General features: G+C 36.9%; 1 protein-coding gene across 2 annotated transcripts in view; it reads left to right on the top strand.

The window, feature by feature from the left end:
• The window catches only part of LOC138703169 (alpha-1A adrenergic receptor-like), an 885279-nt gene that overhangs the window by 304478 nt on the left and 563602 nt on the right, over positions 1-17199 (top strand). For both annotated transcript variants that reach the window (XM_069830836.1, XM_069830835.1), the window contains exon 2: positions 12041-12087. The gene's annotated coding sequence lies outside the window, so the exon portion shown is untranslated. The remainder of the gene's footprint in view (positions 1-12040; positions 12088-17199) is intronic.

Raw genomic sequence — 17199 nt, 5'->3', positions numbered from 1 at the left:
CTATTACGAGTTCATTCATACGTAGCGTACTGTATAAGCAGCGCCTACCTTAACTAATCGCTCATAAACACGATGCAGCGTAGTCTATAACTAGACAGCGGATGCGGGATGACTTAAGGAAAAGTGAAGTTGTTTCGTATCAGAGTATGGCACATGCCGCGCCGTCAGTCTTTTGTGTACCTAGTAAGTACAACAGCGTACAAAACGAAGGAACCCCGGTCCGTTAATAGTAACATTGCAACGCAATGTATGCAGTTATGTTATCCTGCTCAAGTATTTAATACGCTTTGATTAGTGTTGTGCTGATCCATTCATAATGTAGAAGGCACAACGTTAAATTCGCTCAGAGATACGAAATGCAATTAAGAAGTATGATGATGTTGATGTTTATTGACTTTACTGGCTTTGAGCCAGAGGCCGTTTTAGGGTCTTATACTCGCAGGATGCCCTCTCCAGCCATGAGAAGTATGAAAGTGACATTTTATGTATTAACAAGACAATATCGTGTGTAATGTATGTAAAATTGAAATAAAAACCAGAACAGCTCAGGCTATAGAGAAACATTGCAACAGTACATCGCACAGTAAATGCGTTGAAATGAAATCTGAGGAACCATTTACATCATCATCATCATCATCATTATTTTGTTGTGCGGGTCTAAACGACACGTGCAACATGGTGCTCAGTGCAAATATTCGTCTAAAGAAATTGAGTGATCCCCATTTTAGAGGTTTTCTTCAGAAATTCTCTCGATACAAAATCTTTTTAAGCGATAGGCGAAGACGATTCAGCTTCGACATCTTACGAGAATATATCGTCGCTTACTACAACCCTGGTAATTGCACCAATGATAACAAGGACTGAACCTTGCAAGGTATGTACTACAGTACGATATTTTTCTTTTCCTTCTGACTGTACGGAGATACAGTAGCTTGTTGACGTCGTCAACAAACCTGTTGAGCCAATGGTCTGAATGAAAAAAAAATGTAACATATAGTAAATGTCCGCCTACATTCAACGATGTCATCCCGCATCCACTGTCTACCTATAACCAATACGTTTTTGTGCGAGACCGTGCGTATTTGATTGGTTTCCGCACAAAACCAATCCGCGGAAAGTCTAAAATTGCACATTCAGTATTCCCAGCCTAACACACATAACAATTTCCCCCTTCTTACCGCTTAAGTGACATTGATTTTACTGCTTTAAGCTTTTAACATATTTTTAGAGACGTTCAATATAGTAATAATTATAAATTGGAAACTTACCACTGCAATTTCACATAAATTGCACTGTTAATTATTGTTTTTAAATATTTGCAAAAATTAAGTAAACTCTACAACTCCACTAAAGTTACTGCATTCGTGATGCAAGTAACATTAATGTAGCCGTGAAAAAATCAACAAGATTCCAGACTCATCATAGACTGGGGGGAAAAAAGACAGACGTATATCACGGCCTGCTGGAGTATAGTAAACACAGAAAACATTTTAAAGCAACAATGTTGAAGATAGGTATTTTTGTTTTGCAAATTTGCCGTCATTGAACAGAAACCAAGGTGGAGATTTCATTGCTACTAATTAGAAATTCCTCTTTCAGGTATGTAATAAACGATCTTCGCACAAAATAATGTATGATACATGAGCGGTATGTTTTCTTTCAATTCTCGGAAATTAAAAAAGCTCAACTACGTTTCGCCTTTTCAAACTTTTCCTCGAACATGAAAACTTCAACATACCGCTCTTGTAACGCATATTACTATTTCAGCCCTAGTTATTAAGGATTCAATATTTGTCAGAAACGGAAAACGATGTAACATGCATTAAGTTGTTAGTCCTGGGAACATCTATTCTCCTTAGTTAATTTTATTTCGTATGTTGCTTTACGTGCGATCAACAAACAATCTGAGATGCACAAAGAGAGCTGTTATTACCATCATCAAATTCCCGACCCGTGTGTTCACATCAAGACTACTACCCGCAGTTAGTGGTATTCTGGGAATTATCCCCATACTGTGTGACATATTGAGGATTGATGGAAATAGTTTGTTACATTAGCTAACAGATGGATTCGCTCTGTGAACAAGCCATATCAATTGCCATCGGAATTCGAAAAGCTAATGGCTCTGATAACATACCGTTTGGCAGGCCACGTGATCCATTGAGGATGGAGATGGTCATATTAGCGAAAGACACAAATAGTCTGCCGCCAGTCGAAATTGCCCTTCAGTGGTAGATTACACGCTCGAAGCTTTCCAGTGTGTAGAATTAATGGGAATTGGAGCCTTCTATGTTCAATTTGAATGCAATTGAAAATTCTAACGACAGATTTTATAGTATCAATTTATTTATAATCTAAATTTAACTTTGAGATAGAAAATGGCGTTCAGTTATGCTAATAGTTAGTGAATAAACTTTCACAATAATTAAATCTTTTCTACACTCATTTCCTGCTTTCCATTATTATTCTCTTCTCCTCCCTCTTCGCCATCGGAGCTCTAATGGTTACAACGCGTGTCACTGTGTCAGAGGTTTGAGGGTTCATACCAGACAAAGGACAATAAATATCCTTAGAATGTATTTTCTAAGAAAAGAAGTAGTTGAAAGACCCGAATCTTTCTTGTAGGCATACAGTAAATAAAGTAAACTTGAGCTTGGTATCAAAGTTGAATAACTCTACTTTTGCAAATCAAGCTTTCAGGTATAATAACTCCCTGTAAAGTTGATTTGAATAATTTCGAGGAAAAACTGTTCCGACGTCGGGCATCGAACCCGAGACCTTGCTTAAACGTACCAACGCTCTACCAACTGAGCTACCCGGGAACTCTACCAGACACCGATCCAATTTTTCCCTCTATATCCACAGACTTCAAAGTGTGCTGACAACCGTCAAGCAACCAACATTGAGTGCACACTAATTCTGTGTGACTTAAATTGTGGTTTTCTGTTAATGAACAGTGACGTATATTATGCATATCAAGCTCTCAGGTATAATTCCCTGTAAAGTTGATTTGAATAATTTCGAGGAAGAAGCTTGATTTGCATAATACACGTTACTGTTCGTTAACAGAAAACCAAAATTTTAAGTCACACAGAGTTAGTGTGCACTCAATGTTGGTTGCTTGAAGGTTGTCAGCCCACTTTGAGGTCTGTGGATATAGAGGGAAAAATTGGATCGGTGTTTGGTAGAGTTCCCGGGTAGCTCAGTTGGTAGAGCGTTGGTACGTTTAACCAAAGGTCCCGGTTTCGATGCCCAGCCCCGGAACAATTTTTCCTCGACATTATTAAACTCCACTTTTGCTTTTTTTTTTTTTTTTTTTTTTTTTTTTTTTTTTTTTTTTTTTTTTACAGGAGAGGCGTAAACCTAGAGCATTGGAAACCAATGTCACCGTTATATATAAATTTTTTAAACATTCTCGTGGGTCATAGAAATATTTTTTTCAATCTCAAAATGTAATTAAAATTAGTTTAAGTTTAAAGAGTGGAGTTGTCCATCTCTGAAACTAAGTCATGGAGTTGTCTGTTTTTGAAACCAAATGAAGCCATATTTAAAGTGAAATTGTCTACTTTTGAATCTAAGTCTCTTCTAACTCGGTTTCAAAGCAAATTTACGTAACACAGTACCTATTCATCCACAAACCGAATATATAAACGATCAGCCATGTTGGATTCGCGATGCGTGATGGGAAAAGGTGGTACGAATGCGGACTTCTCATTGGCTACTGAAGGAATTGTCCTAATTTAAAACCAAGCCACAGTGGAGTTGTGTACATTTTGATTCCAAAGTACACAATTAAGTGCTATTTTCGCTGTGTTCTGTCCGTTTATGAAACTATACAGTTCCAGAATCGCATTCAGCACACAAAATTCTACTAGAAATATCCAATATCTCGAAATTGCAAAAAAATGGAGTTGTCTAACTTTGATACTATGCTCCTCACTTATCCCTGAATAAGGAAGCTCTAAGCCAGTGAGGTCAAAGCAAGCGCATTTTTCTGACCTTGACGTCGTGCGCGGGCATCAAGCGCTAAATATGGAAAGAGGAAGGGTTGTGTATATGAATAAGCAGCCTGTTGGATTAAGAAAGCAGTGTTGTACAAACTTCAGACGGAACGTGAAATTTTTATGTCGTTATTTTTATATGGCTTCTTTCTGTTTGGTATTATCTATATTGTCTGTGAAACAAAAGTACTAACACCAATTCCTTAATATTGCACTTGTGTTTTAAACGTTAATAAATAATAAAGAGTTAAGAAGGAATATTCACATAAATTCCATAGTAGTACAACTAAATTGTACTAAGTGAATGAAAGACATCGTTCATAAACAAAGTGATATCCCAAAGAAAGAGATTGTGTATGTCATGATAAGTTGGAATTGATATTGATGGTATCTTATAAAAGTAATCAATAAACTAATCAAAACAGTGTTATAGTACAAAGCAAAGTATCTAGGTATATGTTTCAACTGTAACTAATAGTACATAACAAAACTATTATCGCATTATACTTTTAAGGTGATATTGGTTCGCAACTTCTTATCATCAGAATATTAAATTATTTTCTCGAAATCTGTTGAAGCTATAGAGCTGTCATTTTTATAACACATGGGCACATATCTATGATGTAACAGTAGTTGCTTTGTTAATTCATTTCCATGCGAATATTTTCAAAAATTTGTAGTACACTATCTTCAGCAACACGTATTTACAATATATTAAATTTACGAAAACATTGTTTCAGTACCTGTAAGGCTACTAAATAAACATATCTTAAAATTTCAGTTTTCTGTCAAAAAGTTGAGAAAATATTTTTTTTTGAATAAAAAAAGCACGCTTGTGAAAAATGAGCATAAAAAATAAAACTTACATTCTTATATTGCACTTACACTTCTCAGAAAAATCTAAAATTTGACATGAATACAGTTTTAATAAGTTTTTTTTCACTTTATCTATTGAATCAGTGCTGGCCATCCCTATATATAGCTCGACCAAGCGGTATATACTACCTCTCTCGTATGTCTCTTTCCTTTCCGCTGTAAAGCGCTCAGGCTCTCCTGAGCTCTAAAGCGCGCGCTTGCCCGTATGGGCATCGGTTGACATCACTGCTCTAAGCAAAACCCGGTCTAAAGAAATAAGCCCTTTCAATAAATGAATCAATCATTGAGGAATAAAGGAGGGAGCTTAAGCTGAAAGGTGCACCAGTGCGCGTTCTTGCAAAGGGTTTAGGGATTCATCTTAAGATTTATGTGAGCTCATAATTTAAAGACTACTTGTCTCACTTCGTTCATAGTGTAAATTTTGCGGGGAGAATAGCTGAAAAAAACCTTAAACTAGCAAGAACGATAAATAGCTTCACAAACAAATGAGCCGCGTACAGTCAGTCGCTCACTACAGCATAGACAGCAACTACAGCCGCATCCCACAGCAGCCCTCGTGCAGTCGTCGAGCAGAGGGTAGAAAGTAACGCCGTCAAATGCAAGTCCTCGCGCCAGTTGAAGACATAAGAAGCACACCAGTGCCAAGACTCCATTGCCAGCCGAAAATTAGTTAATGCCAGCATTTAGAATTCTGAAATGTATAGGTTCGTGGTCCATTTTATTAAAGGCTCATCCCGATATTTTGCCTTAGGGAAACCATGGGAAAACCATAGACAGAATGAATGGTCTCAATTTAGGAGACCGCGCCAATTGGCCCATTAATAGTGAGTCTAATAAAAATAGCGCTTCGCTGAAAGATATTTCTGTAATTATTAATTAAATGAGGAAATGTCTGTTACCAGGATTATTTTTGTTACAATGTTTGTTTTAAATGATGACGTATTATGACGTTAATAGCTGTCGGCTTAATATCGTATTTTGTTTCATTTACGAATAATAGTGAAGTAGGTTACTCTGTGATTATTATTGTAATTCAATTACTCTTTAATAGCTTTATAGCAGAGTACAATGAATAGTACGAGCGGCTAGAAGCGCGCTAGGCTGATTTTGGACGGATATAGTAATAACAGTGACAGTGATAATGGAATTACGCTTACAGGATCGGTTTCGTGTAATTGTGTTATTAATTTCACGGGTCGGATGCGCTTTAAGTCTCCAATAAATTCCTTTTACGGGAGAAATTTTCTGTTCAAAATGTGTCATAATAATAATAATAATAATAATAATAATAATAATTATTATTATTATTATTATTAATTCTTTAAATACATGGAAACCAACGAGCCAACTGGATTAAGCAGAATAACGACAAAACTGAACTGAGCAAAACCAACGAACCAATTGGACTGAGCAGAATCAACAATCCATCTTGACTGAGCAGAATCAGCGAGTCGACTGGACTGAGCAGAACCATCGAGCCAGCTGGACTCAATAGAACCGACAAGCGCACTGGAATAAGCAAAATCAACATATCAAGCTGGTCTGAGTAGATCCGACGAGTCAACTGGGCTGAGCAGAACCAACCAATCAACTGGACTGAGGGAAACCAACGAGCCAGCTGGACTGAATAGAACCAATAAACGCACTGGAATTAGCAAAACCAACATATCAAACTGGTCTGAGCAGATCCGACAAGTCAACTGGGCTGAGTAGAACCAACGAGCCAGCTGGACTGAATAGAACCAATAAACGGACTGGAATAAGCAAAACCAACATATCAAACTGGTCTGAGCAGACCCGACGAGTCAACTTGGCTGTGCAGAGCCAACTGGACTGAGGAGAATTAACGAGCCAACTGGACAGAGAAGAACCAACGAGCCAAAGGGACAGAGCAGAATCAACGAGTCAACGGAACTGATCAGAATCAACGAACCAGCAGGACTGAGCAGAATTATCGAACCAACTGAACTGAGCAGAATTAACTAGCCAACTGAACAGAGAAGAACCAACGAGCCAACAGGGCTGAGCAGAATCAACGAACCAACAAGACTGAGCAGAATCAACGATCCAACAGGACTGAGCAGAATTATCGAGCCAACTGAACTGAGCAGAATTAACTAGCCAACTGAACAGAGAAGAACCAACGAGCCAACAGGGCTGAGCAGAATCAACGAACCAACAAGACTGAGCAGAATCAACGATCCAACAGGACTGAGCAGAATTATCGAGCCAACTGAACTGAGCAGAATTAACTAGCCAACTGAACAGACAAGAACCAACGAGCCAACAGGGCTGAGCAGAATCAACGAACCAACAAGACTGAGGAGAATCAACGGTCGAAGAGGACTGAGCAGAATTATCGAACCAATTGCATTGGTCAGAATTAACGAGCCAACATGATTGAGCAGAATCAACGAGCATACAGGATTGGGCAGAATCAACGAGCCAACAGGATTGAGCAGAACCAACGAGCCAACAGGATTGAGCAGAACCAACGAGCCAACAGGATTGTGCAGAACAAACGAGCCAACTGGACAGAGAAGAACCAACGAGTGAACTGGACAGGGAAGAACCAACGAATCAGCTGAACTGAGTAGAACCAACGAGCCAACTGGACTGATCAGATTAAACTAGCCAGACCATTCGAAGCAAACAACCGAAGAACCGTTAATTTTTTTGTCACATAGCCTATACTTAGTTACTTACAAATGGCTTTTAAGGAACCCGCAGGTTCATTGCCGCCCTCACATAAGCCCGCCATCGGTCCCTATCCTGTGCAAGATTAATCCAGTCTCTATCATCATATCCCACCTACCTCAAATCCATTTTAATATTATCCTCCCATCTACATCTCGGCCTCCCCGAAGGTCTTTTTCCCTCCTGCCTCCCAACTAACACCCTATATGTATTTTTGAATTCGCCCATAGACTGCGTGCTATATGCCCTGCCCATCTCTATACAATCATATTTGTAGCCAGCATACATATTAATGAATGTTGCTGACACTTTATAATACTGTATAACACAGGAGTTGATTAACAGCATTTCGTTATCTGTTGTATTTCGTGCTGAGTTTGTAAAATGTCGTTGAAAGTTGTATCAATGAGGTGAGGTGATATTTAACGTGATTTCCTTTCAAATTTTTACTCCATTGTTACTGTATCTCTCATTATCTCGCACCCACGCGTGTCCTTGACCCACCTGTTGGGATGCACCGACTTCTCCCCTAGTAGGGGTGTGATGAGGGTAGCACCACGCGGCGGTAGGTGTGACAGGGCCGCCGGCTGTTACACGCCGGCCGTGTCCAGTCTTGTCACTAGACCAGTCCGAGGGCGGCAGACCTAATCCAGTCTGCATTATGATGTAGGAACCACAAACACCGCAGGGTAAATGGGCGCAGCTTCAGGATCATATCTGAGCGAGGAACTGGAACTAATGTGTGCTGAGAACTAATTTACAACAGAAATTGAATATCATAACAGACTTGTGTACAGTTTGGGATGCTGTGTACCCATTAGTAGATTAAATAATGCCGCTCTTCCTTAGTGTGGCGCAGGTAAAAGGGTCGTGGAGGCCATTGCATTAAAACAGATTGATGATAGATCAGAGAAGTAGGAACTACAGATTTACAATCTCAGAATAGTTGCACTTTATACTAATCATAACTATCAATATAACTGATATAACTATAATTATCATCATCATCATCATCATCTCTTCAATAACAGTCTTGGATTAGGCCTCCTGGCCTGTTCCGCTTCCAGAAGAAAGTTGGTCTTTCCATCTCTTCCTTGGTCTTCCGATGTCTCGTTTTCCATGAAGTGTAGATAGTCCAATAGTCTCTTGGGTAACCTATTGTTGGGCATTCTTAATACATGTTCATACCAGTTGTTGCGGTAAGATCCTATAGTATCCGTAATGGCGGTGATATTAAATTCTGTTCGGATGTCAGCGTTCCTTTTATGGTCGTAAAGATTATATGTTGTAAGAGGCCTTAGCAATCGCATTTCAGCAGCTTCTATTTTTCGAAGTTGCCTTTTCGTTAATGACCATGTCTCTGATTCATATAATGCCGGGACTGCCATAACTTTATAGAATTTAAAATTGTTTCTGGTCGAACTTTCTTTAATAGAGTTGATTTGATTGTTCTTAACAGTTGCTGAAATTTGGCAAGTTTAATATCTACGTCCCTGGAGTTTATATAAGAAAGATTGCAGCCAAGATAGTTGAATGTGTTGACTTGTTCTATACAATTATTATTGATTGCAATTTTGGATCTTACATGATTCTTTCCTTGGAAGGCCATGATTCTGGTTTTATTTATAGAGATTTCCAAATTATAATTTGTTGCTATCTTGTATAGTGTGTGTATTGCTCTTTGTAAGTTGTCTTCAGAATTTGCTAAGATTATCTGATCATCTGCGTAATGTAATGTGTTAAGTGGGAGGTTGTCAATCATAAAATTTGTGAGCAATTCGTCTTCCCGGTTTTTGGTAATGTTATTTATACAAATATTAAATAAGGTGGGTGACATTGGGCAGCCTTGCATTACTCCTTTAATTATAATTACAACAGTAATAATTGTGGATATGGGTCATTCTCGAGTTTCGCAGCAATTCCTGTCCTTGGTAAATATCACTACCCATTTTTCATACTTTTACTACATAAATTAAATACGGAGAACAATTGGGGCAACATTTTAATTGTGCTTCAAAGTATTACATCAAATTACGTTTTATTTAACGACGCTCGCAAATGCAGAGATTATATCGGCGTCGCCGCTGTGCCGGAATTTTGTCCCGCAGGAGTTCTTTTACATGCCACTAAATCTATAGAATATTCGGACCTTAAATTGCAGTAGAGCAAAGAATGGAAACTATTCATCTCTTTCCTTCTCATGAATTTCACCATAAGCGCTATCCTTTTCTAATCTAACGAGGTTGCCACATTTCCGTAAAATATATAATAATCGATTAAAACACATGAATATATAGTTACGTAGAGAATTTGAAGCTGCATCTGTTAATGAAAAATGTCTTACGAAATAATTAAGTGTTAAAATGTCAATATAATGAAAATTTACCCCAAATGCAAAAACTTCGCTACACGAAACATATCATGTCATAACTCCTATATTAAGTCCGTTAGAAACTTTACCTTTTTACTGTTGGTAAAGAAACATTCACTCTTCACGTACGTATGTTTAAATGTACTTTGAATGATAAGACAATGCAGAATGTCTCTTTCTTTTTAGTCATAGTCGGACATTTTTACACGAAAACACGAAAAAGTCAGCCAGCGGAAAACTTTTTTCGGTGTTGTCTATACATGGGGTCAAAGCGGGAGAAATGTCCTTCAAAGATGGAAGTTATTTTTAAAACAAACTCCAAGTCTGTAGCTCACTTAGTTCCAGATTTATGATTTAGGAAAGAGTGGATATCTGTTCTGTTTCGTTTTGACGTGCTGAGACAGCTCTTACAGCTATCGTACAACATACACACATTCGAATTTTGTCTCATGGAGATCACGGAGTTATATCCATTTCAATCTTGAGACGATCACATGCATTGACGATCATAAGTCATTTTATGGTGTAATATAATATCCAATAATATACAAGTAAGGATAGTAATTTTATGTGTATGTGTTAGTGCTTGTTAGAGTTTCTTAAAGTAAAACTTGTGCAAGATAAAATGAGATATAGGCCTATGAGATAGTGTAAAATGGATTCTCAAATGAGTGCGCATTCTTCTGCAGTTGACGTCGCAACAACGCACTCCATAAGCGCTGTACTGCAATTTAAGGTCTGAATACTGTATAGTGACATGAGTATGTCTTATTTTAGCACGCTTAAATGCCATCGACCTGGGTCGGGATCGAACCCACAACCTCGAGCACAGAAGCCAGGACTATACGACTACGCTACCTAAGGCGACTTCAAAGTATTATGATTATATACTTGTATTTATTATTTCCATAAGCTAGTTGAAGCACTTGTAAATAAAAATTGTCCACAACCACAAAAGTGAAATAATATCGCTTTATAACTTCACAGATGGTGGGAAGATTCAGATGCTCTTGTTTGAACACTAACTACTGCTAAATTAGTACCGAATCTAGGCACTTTACATGCTGTCTCTCTATGAAACTTGAACTTAGAAAGTAATTTTCAAATGACGCATAGAATATTGATATTAACCCAGACCACATATAGATTGCTCATTCCTATGTTAAAATCAGTGGCACTTTGAAGAGAAGAACCTCCAGGATCGCCATCCGTCCGCCGTAAACGAACACGAGATGGCAGTACAGTCCCTAATGCAATTCAAATGGAAGTTATGACGTGACTCCTTATGTAACAACTAGATGGCAGCATAGTAAGTCAGACAAAAGTTGTTACCGTCAAAGCCTATAATGCAGAGCAATATGGGTATATATGATCTAGGGTGTTACCTAATTATGTCTATAGTAGTGTTGATTGTAGCTCTTGTGTTGGTTGCAGCTGTGCTGATTGTTTTAACTTACTGTAGTTACCTTTTCCGCTCTCTATCGAAAAACCTTCAAGGAATTTCCTTTCCGGATGAAAATGCGCTCCGAACATGGCTTGACGACTTCTTTAACTCAAAGCCACGCGATTTCTACAGGAGTGGAATCGAAAACTACTCCAGCGTTGGCAGACTGTTGTAAATAGTGAAGGAGAATGTATTGTTGATGATCAACTTCTCTTTTATGTGTATCTGATGTGTTTAATAAACAAATGAAAAACGCTACGAACTTATGCACCAACCTAAGGGATTGTTTATATCTTCCCGTATTAATTTATTTCTGCCTAATGAAGTTTTTGATTATTTATATCAACGTATGCTTTGCAATTTTAACGTTCTTCTTTCTCATTTTTGGGGTCATAGTTCCGTTCAGTAACCAGTGCAAAGAAAGGAATGCATTGATATTATCTCGATCATTATCTCTTCTGACGCATAATAGACGCTTTATATGTGAACAGCTAGTCGACCTGAATGCAGATAAAGAGAAATATCAACATAATTATCTGAATTCATCAAACTTCGGAAATCAGCCCGTGAGTTCAGATATGAGCTGCTTGATTTTAGAATTTTAGCTGAACGTTCTTTCAGAAAATGATAAGGATTTTTTGTTTGTTTCAGTTGTGGAATGCAGTTTGACACTTAGAATTCGAGAAACGACGTTTATGGTAAGTAGAAGACAAAAAATCTTTAATGAGTTTCCTGCATTGAAACGGGGGAGAGTCGCTCCGGATGCGATCTCGACAACTCTTGAATTTTTTCCCTGCCTTGATATCTCTATTTTTATACTCCACGTGTACCTACGCATTGTTATACAGGGTGATTCATGATTCATGTGCATAACTTTAGGAGATCCCACATGTTACTGTGATAATAATTCCTATTATCGTTACCGGTACTTCTATTTAATGTTTGTTGCAAAGTTAATATTGCTGTATCGATAAAAACATTTTCGAATAACTCCAATTGACAGAGTTTGAACATTGTTCAAACTAAGTCGTCATAACATTAAGTTTAGGCTGACAGGTTCAGTGCTACAGGATATTTAAACATTTCGTGAGCTTATCTTGCATGAGCAGGCTTAGGATTCGGGACACTTTAGCAACCAATGTACGCACAACTTGACTATAGAGTTCCTTGAACATAGTAGACAGACATACTGTGAATGTAGGCTAAACAACGACGTCAATATGCTGCGTTATATTCTACTGTTAATAGTATAATCTAGTGACGGTGGAAAATGAAGTTGGATACATACCCCACAAGTTTAAAAGTTCCTCGGCGACGTTGAAGGCGTTAGCGTGTGACAGTGAACAACCATGTGCAGCAGTGGCAAAAATTCGGACCGACCCTTGTAGCTGATACAGAAGAATCCTGTGCTGTGTATTGTGTCAAACTGGTAATTTCAATATGGATAGTGAAGCCAGAGATATATACTGCTATTTAATGTAAGAATACGCAGTTAGCTCTGCCGAATAGAGGTAGAAATTTAATATTGATGCCAGATGAAAATAAAACTCTCAAAGTATTTTCGACTGTAAGTTTGAGGCACTGAAGGGAACAAAAGACGGTAAGAATCGAACAAATGCAATAAATTTCACTGTTACAATTAATTATACAAGATGGGTGTGTTTTTTGACTAGCAAAATTTGAATCTGTGACTCTGAAATCAGCTACAAGGGTCGGCCCGGTTTTTTTTTGCCACTACTGTACATACTTGCAACTAGTTCGAAAAAACTATTCACTACGAATTGAAAATGCACTGTGATGACATGAGTTCTTTTCGTAGGGAGAGATGGAAAAATACTGTGCCTCTGGTCATGAACCGGATTGTACACTAACCCACAGGTAAACAAAACTCAAAGAGTCACCTCACTCCAGCTGTACTCCGTTGCACTGAGCCTGCTCATGAGTAAAATGCACGCAAACAATTTTATTTAGACGATTGTCTCACTTTTTGAGTCCTGCTCCGGTCACAACGCATGTCAGTTACAGAAGAACTGAACAAGGATGATTCATTAGTTAGCTATTTTCACATGCAGTATGTATATTAATACGATGACAATTGAAATTTAGTAGAGTATACACAAATATTACTGAGATATATTGTTGAAGAATCAGTGCATGAATTTGTTATCTAAATATCTTTTTCTTTGTACTGGTTTAGATATGTTGGCCAGTCCCATCTTCTATAGCAGCGTTTTTCAACTTTTTCCAACATTTGGCACGACTGAAGATCTATTTAAAATTCAGCGGTACGCTCTTATAAAATAAATCAGTGGCTCCAAACCAAGCGTCAATTTCCCTAGTGGAATATTTTAGAGTTTAGGAGGAAATGAGGACCATAAAATACAAAATATAAATCAGATAAATCTATCATCACTGAGAAAATAGGCATATTCAGATTCTCAAGAAAAAAAAAAAGAAGCTAAAATTCTTGTTTTAGTTAATAAAACCTTGGTAGTACACGACCATGTGATAACCACCTAACTTCTGTGTAAGTAAGCAGCTGAGTCTATTTACAATCCATTGCAGAACGAAGATATGAATATCATCTTGTTTTTGATGACCTTCTTTCTATGTAATTAACTATTTTTATCATTGCTGCAATACTTGTACAAACTAAGGAACTAGTGACTTTGAAACAAGTGCTTCTCTATGAAGAAAATAATGTGCAAATATTATTTCATAGTTCATTTGGTTTGCTAATGTAAAAAATTCTTTCATTTTTACTTTTCCAATTTTTCCTACGACAACCTTACTATTTTCATTTTCTCGCGGCACACCAGCGGATCACTCACGCCACACCGGTTGAAAATGGCTGTTTTATAGAGTGAGATTCTCTACAGCTCCACGTAAAAAGTGAAACTCTTCAACTGTTAGAATTCTCCAAGTAGGAATTACATCCTGTACATATGCCCAGGTATTGCAAACAAACTTTTTTAATTGTCTGTTACTATTGGTTTTGGTGATGAGCTAATCAAGCGATGACGAAACAAGGTACTACGATTTTTATTGTTCAGGGAACTGATAATAAAATTATTTGCACTTTCAGCGTTTGAATTACACAGTTCTGAAAGCGAAACAATATACTGTAAATTAGTCTTTTCCACGGTGTTCATTTAATTGGATTTTCGACGTTGCAAACCAATGGCCTATAAAACGCTTGATTACAAAACAGCATAGACGAGGTGTGTTTTTCTACCTGAATTGTAAGTACAAACTCAACGGAGATGTCATCAGGACATTCTCTACTTCTCTGAATACTTTAATTTAAAATAATTTTCAGTAGACATATTTAGGTAAAAACTCACTCTCTGAGAGTATTTCACCTCGTAATTTTTCAGTCTTATTACGCAGAGATTTAGTTTAATAATTATTTGCAAAGAATGCAGATAGGCTACACCAAGTGGGACATTTTCAGCGAACTATTTTGAACTTAGGATGACAGTTTTCCCAATTAGTGTTTCCTATTGAATTTCCTATTTCCTAGTTTTATTTTCCCAACAAATTTGGTTTTCCAAAAAATCCATTCCTACTTAAAGTTTTCCAAATCTTTTTTTTTTTTCGCAGAGCAATATTTTATTAATAGATAATAAAAATAATAATAAATAATTTACAAATTGTAATCAGTTGAAGGTGTTTAAAAAACAACCTTAGTCCAAAAACATGCATTTTCAGGAGAAACAAAAAACTATCTGACATTGGTGTTGTTGATACTTCAAGTATGAAATTCATCATGCCGTTTCTTAAGATGTTGTAGAAACTTGGGAAAACTGAAGTACATTTATAACTTAAATTGCTTTATAGAAATACAATGTAAATGTTGGGTAACTGTGGACAATGGATGTTTTAAGAAAAAATACTCTGTTGTGACTGAAGTGTGCCTCTTTTCTAATCTTCTTTATCTTTATTATATCCTCTTTGTTCTCCTTTCTTGCTTACAACTCTTTCATGGGTTACTTCTGCACCTAAAGATGACTCCATAATACAATAAGTATTTTTCTCTGAGGTTGCTTTTGCCGCATACTCAAGAATCAGTACTGCCAATCTACTACAGTTTAAAATTATATGAATAAATGTTTCAAAATGATACGAATGAGATATTTGTAAATGCTACCATCGTCCTGGCTGAATGATTGTTTTCACAAAAAAAGTCTTTGGGGTATTGTTGTTTTATGAAACCCACTGAAAGTTTCCATTCCTATAACATAGGCCTATGGTGTTTTTTCCCCTAACAACTAATTCAGTAGATGGCCGCTACAATACACTCACCATATGATTAATATCTCAAATTTGCATTTTTTGGTCTATGGTTCTATTAAAAACATTTCAATTGCTCGTAAATCATATAACATATTGTGAAGATAGTCTTCATACTTCAGCACTATGTTACGTAAGCGTTGCTCGAGAATTTCTTGTTGATGATTTCTCGGTCTTGTAACTTTCTGACCAAGTTCTTGATGTTGAAGCATAGTTTCCTTACCTGCGTATTCTTTATAGAGTTCACTCTATCTATAGAAACCTGGGTGGTAATGCTTTACAACAACCTAAAGTATGTCATGCCAGTCTTCAGATAAGTTATTGATTCCACTAAGACCTGTAGTACGGAATCATGGCGATTCCATAAGGTGGAGGCAACCGTGTAGGTACTGTCCGTCTTCTTCATCGAGAAGGAGTTCGTTGAACGTATAGTCTTTGAAAGTATTCGGGCATAGGAAGAAATTCAATAGGATTGGAAATTGAATTTTGAGTTAGCGCAAATTTCTTTGGAAAAAAAATAAATGGAAATATTTAATTGAGAAATAAAAAACAGGGAATTCCAAAAAATTGGGAATACAAATTTTAAAAAAATGTCCTTGGAGGGGTTGAAAGTTTGGAAAAAATGAACTACTATCATTTTTAAAGTTAGAGTAAAATTTTATGTAGTGAATAAAATATGTATTTGAGCAACCTAATGGCTTATTTATACTCTTTGAGTTTGTTTGTTTATTTGTAGTATTTAGATTATTTTATGAAAACCACGTCCTTCAGGTGACCTCCTCCACTTGCAATGCGCTGCTGAAGTCGCTTCTGGAAACTTGTCGTAATACGAACACATAAATTCTAACCAATGAGTTCAATTTCATGCCGAATCTTATCCTTCAGCTCTTGAATATCGTCGTTGTTCCTGCAATAACTCCTATGTACAAAATATACAACTTTTCAGTAGGAAGAAAGAACACATTTATTCATTCTATGGCACCCGTACATAGGAGACTGTGAATTCTTACATTTTCGAAAGAAAGAAATATAATTACATATAGGAGATTTTATTATTTGCTGTATTACTATTTAAGTTATTTAATAGAGCAAAAATCTGAAAATCGATAAATATGTCACATAGGAGTTATTGCAGGAACAAAGACGATATGACGATGTCTGTTTCAAATAACTCCATAACAAAAAATCTGAAAGTCTTATATCATGCTAGCAAATAAATTTATTTCTTTTTATCTTTAATTAATTTAAATAAAGTGTGATATAAAATAGTAACATATGTTATGCCAGCAGAGACTTTGCAAAGGTGCTTAGGAAAATATTTGGGGCGAACAGGGATAAAGTTACAGGAGAATGGAAAAAGTTACACAACGAAGAACTGCACGCATTGTATCCTTCACCTGACATAATTAGAGACATTAAATCCAGACGTTTGAGACGGGCAGAGCATGTAGCACAATAGTAATATATATTATGCCAACAGAGATTTTGCAAAGGTGCTTGGGAAAATATTTGGGGCG

This window comes from Periplaneta americana, chromosome 7 (assembly GCF_040183065.1).
Source record: "Periplaneta americana isolate PAMFEO1 chromosome 7, P.americana_PAMFEO1_priV1, whole genome shotgun sequence".
Lineage (NCBI taxonomy): Eukaryota > Metazoa > Arthropoda > Insecta > Blattodea > Blattidae > Periplaneta > Periplaneta americana.
Note: the sequence above shows the minus strand (reverse complement) of the source record. Positions and strands in the feature narration are given on the sequence as shown.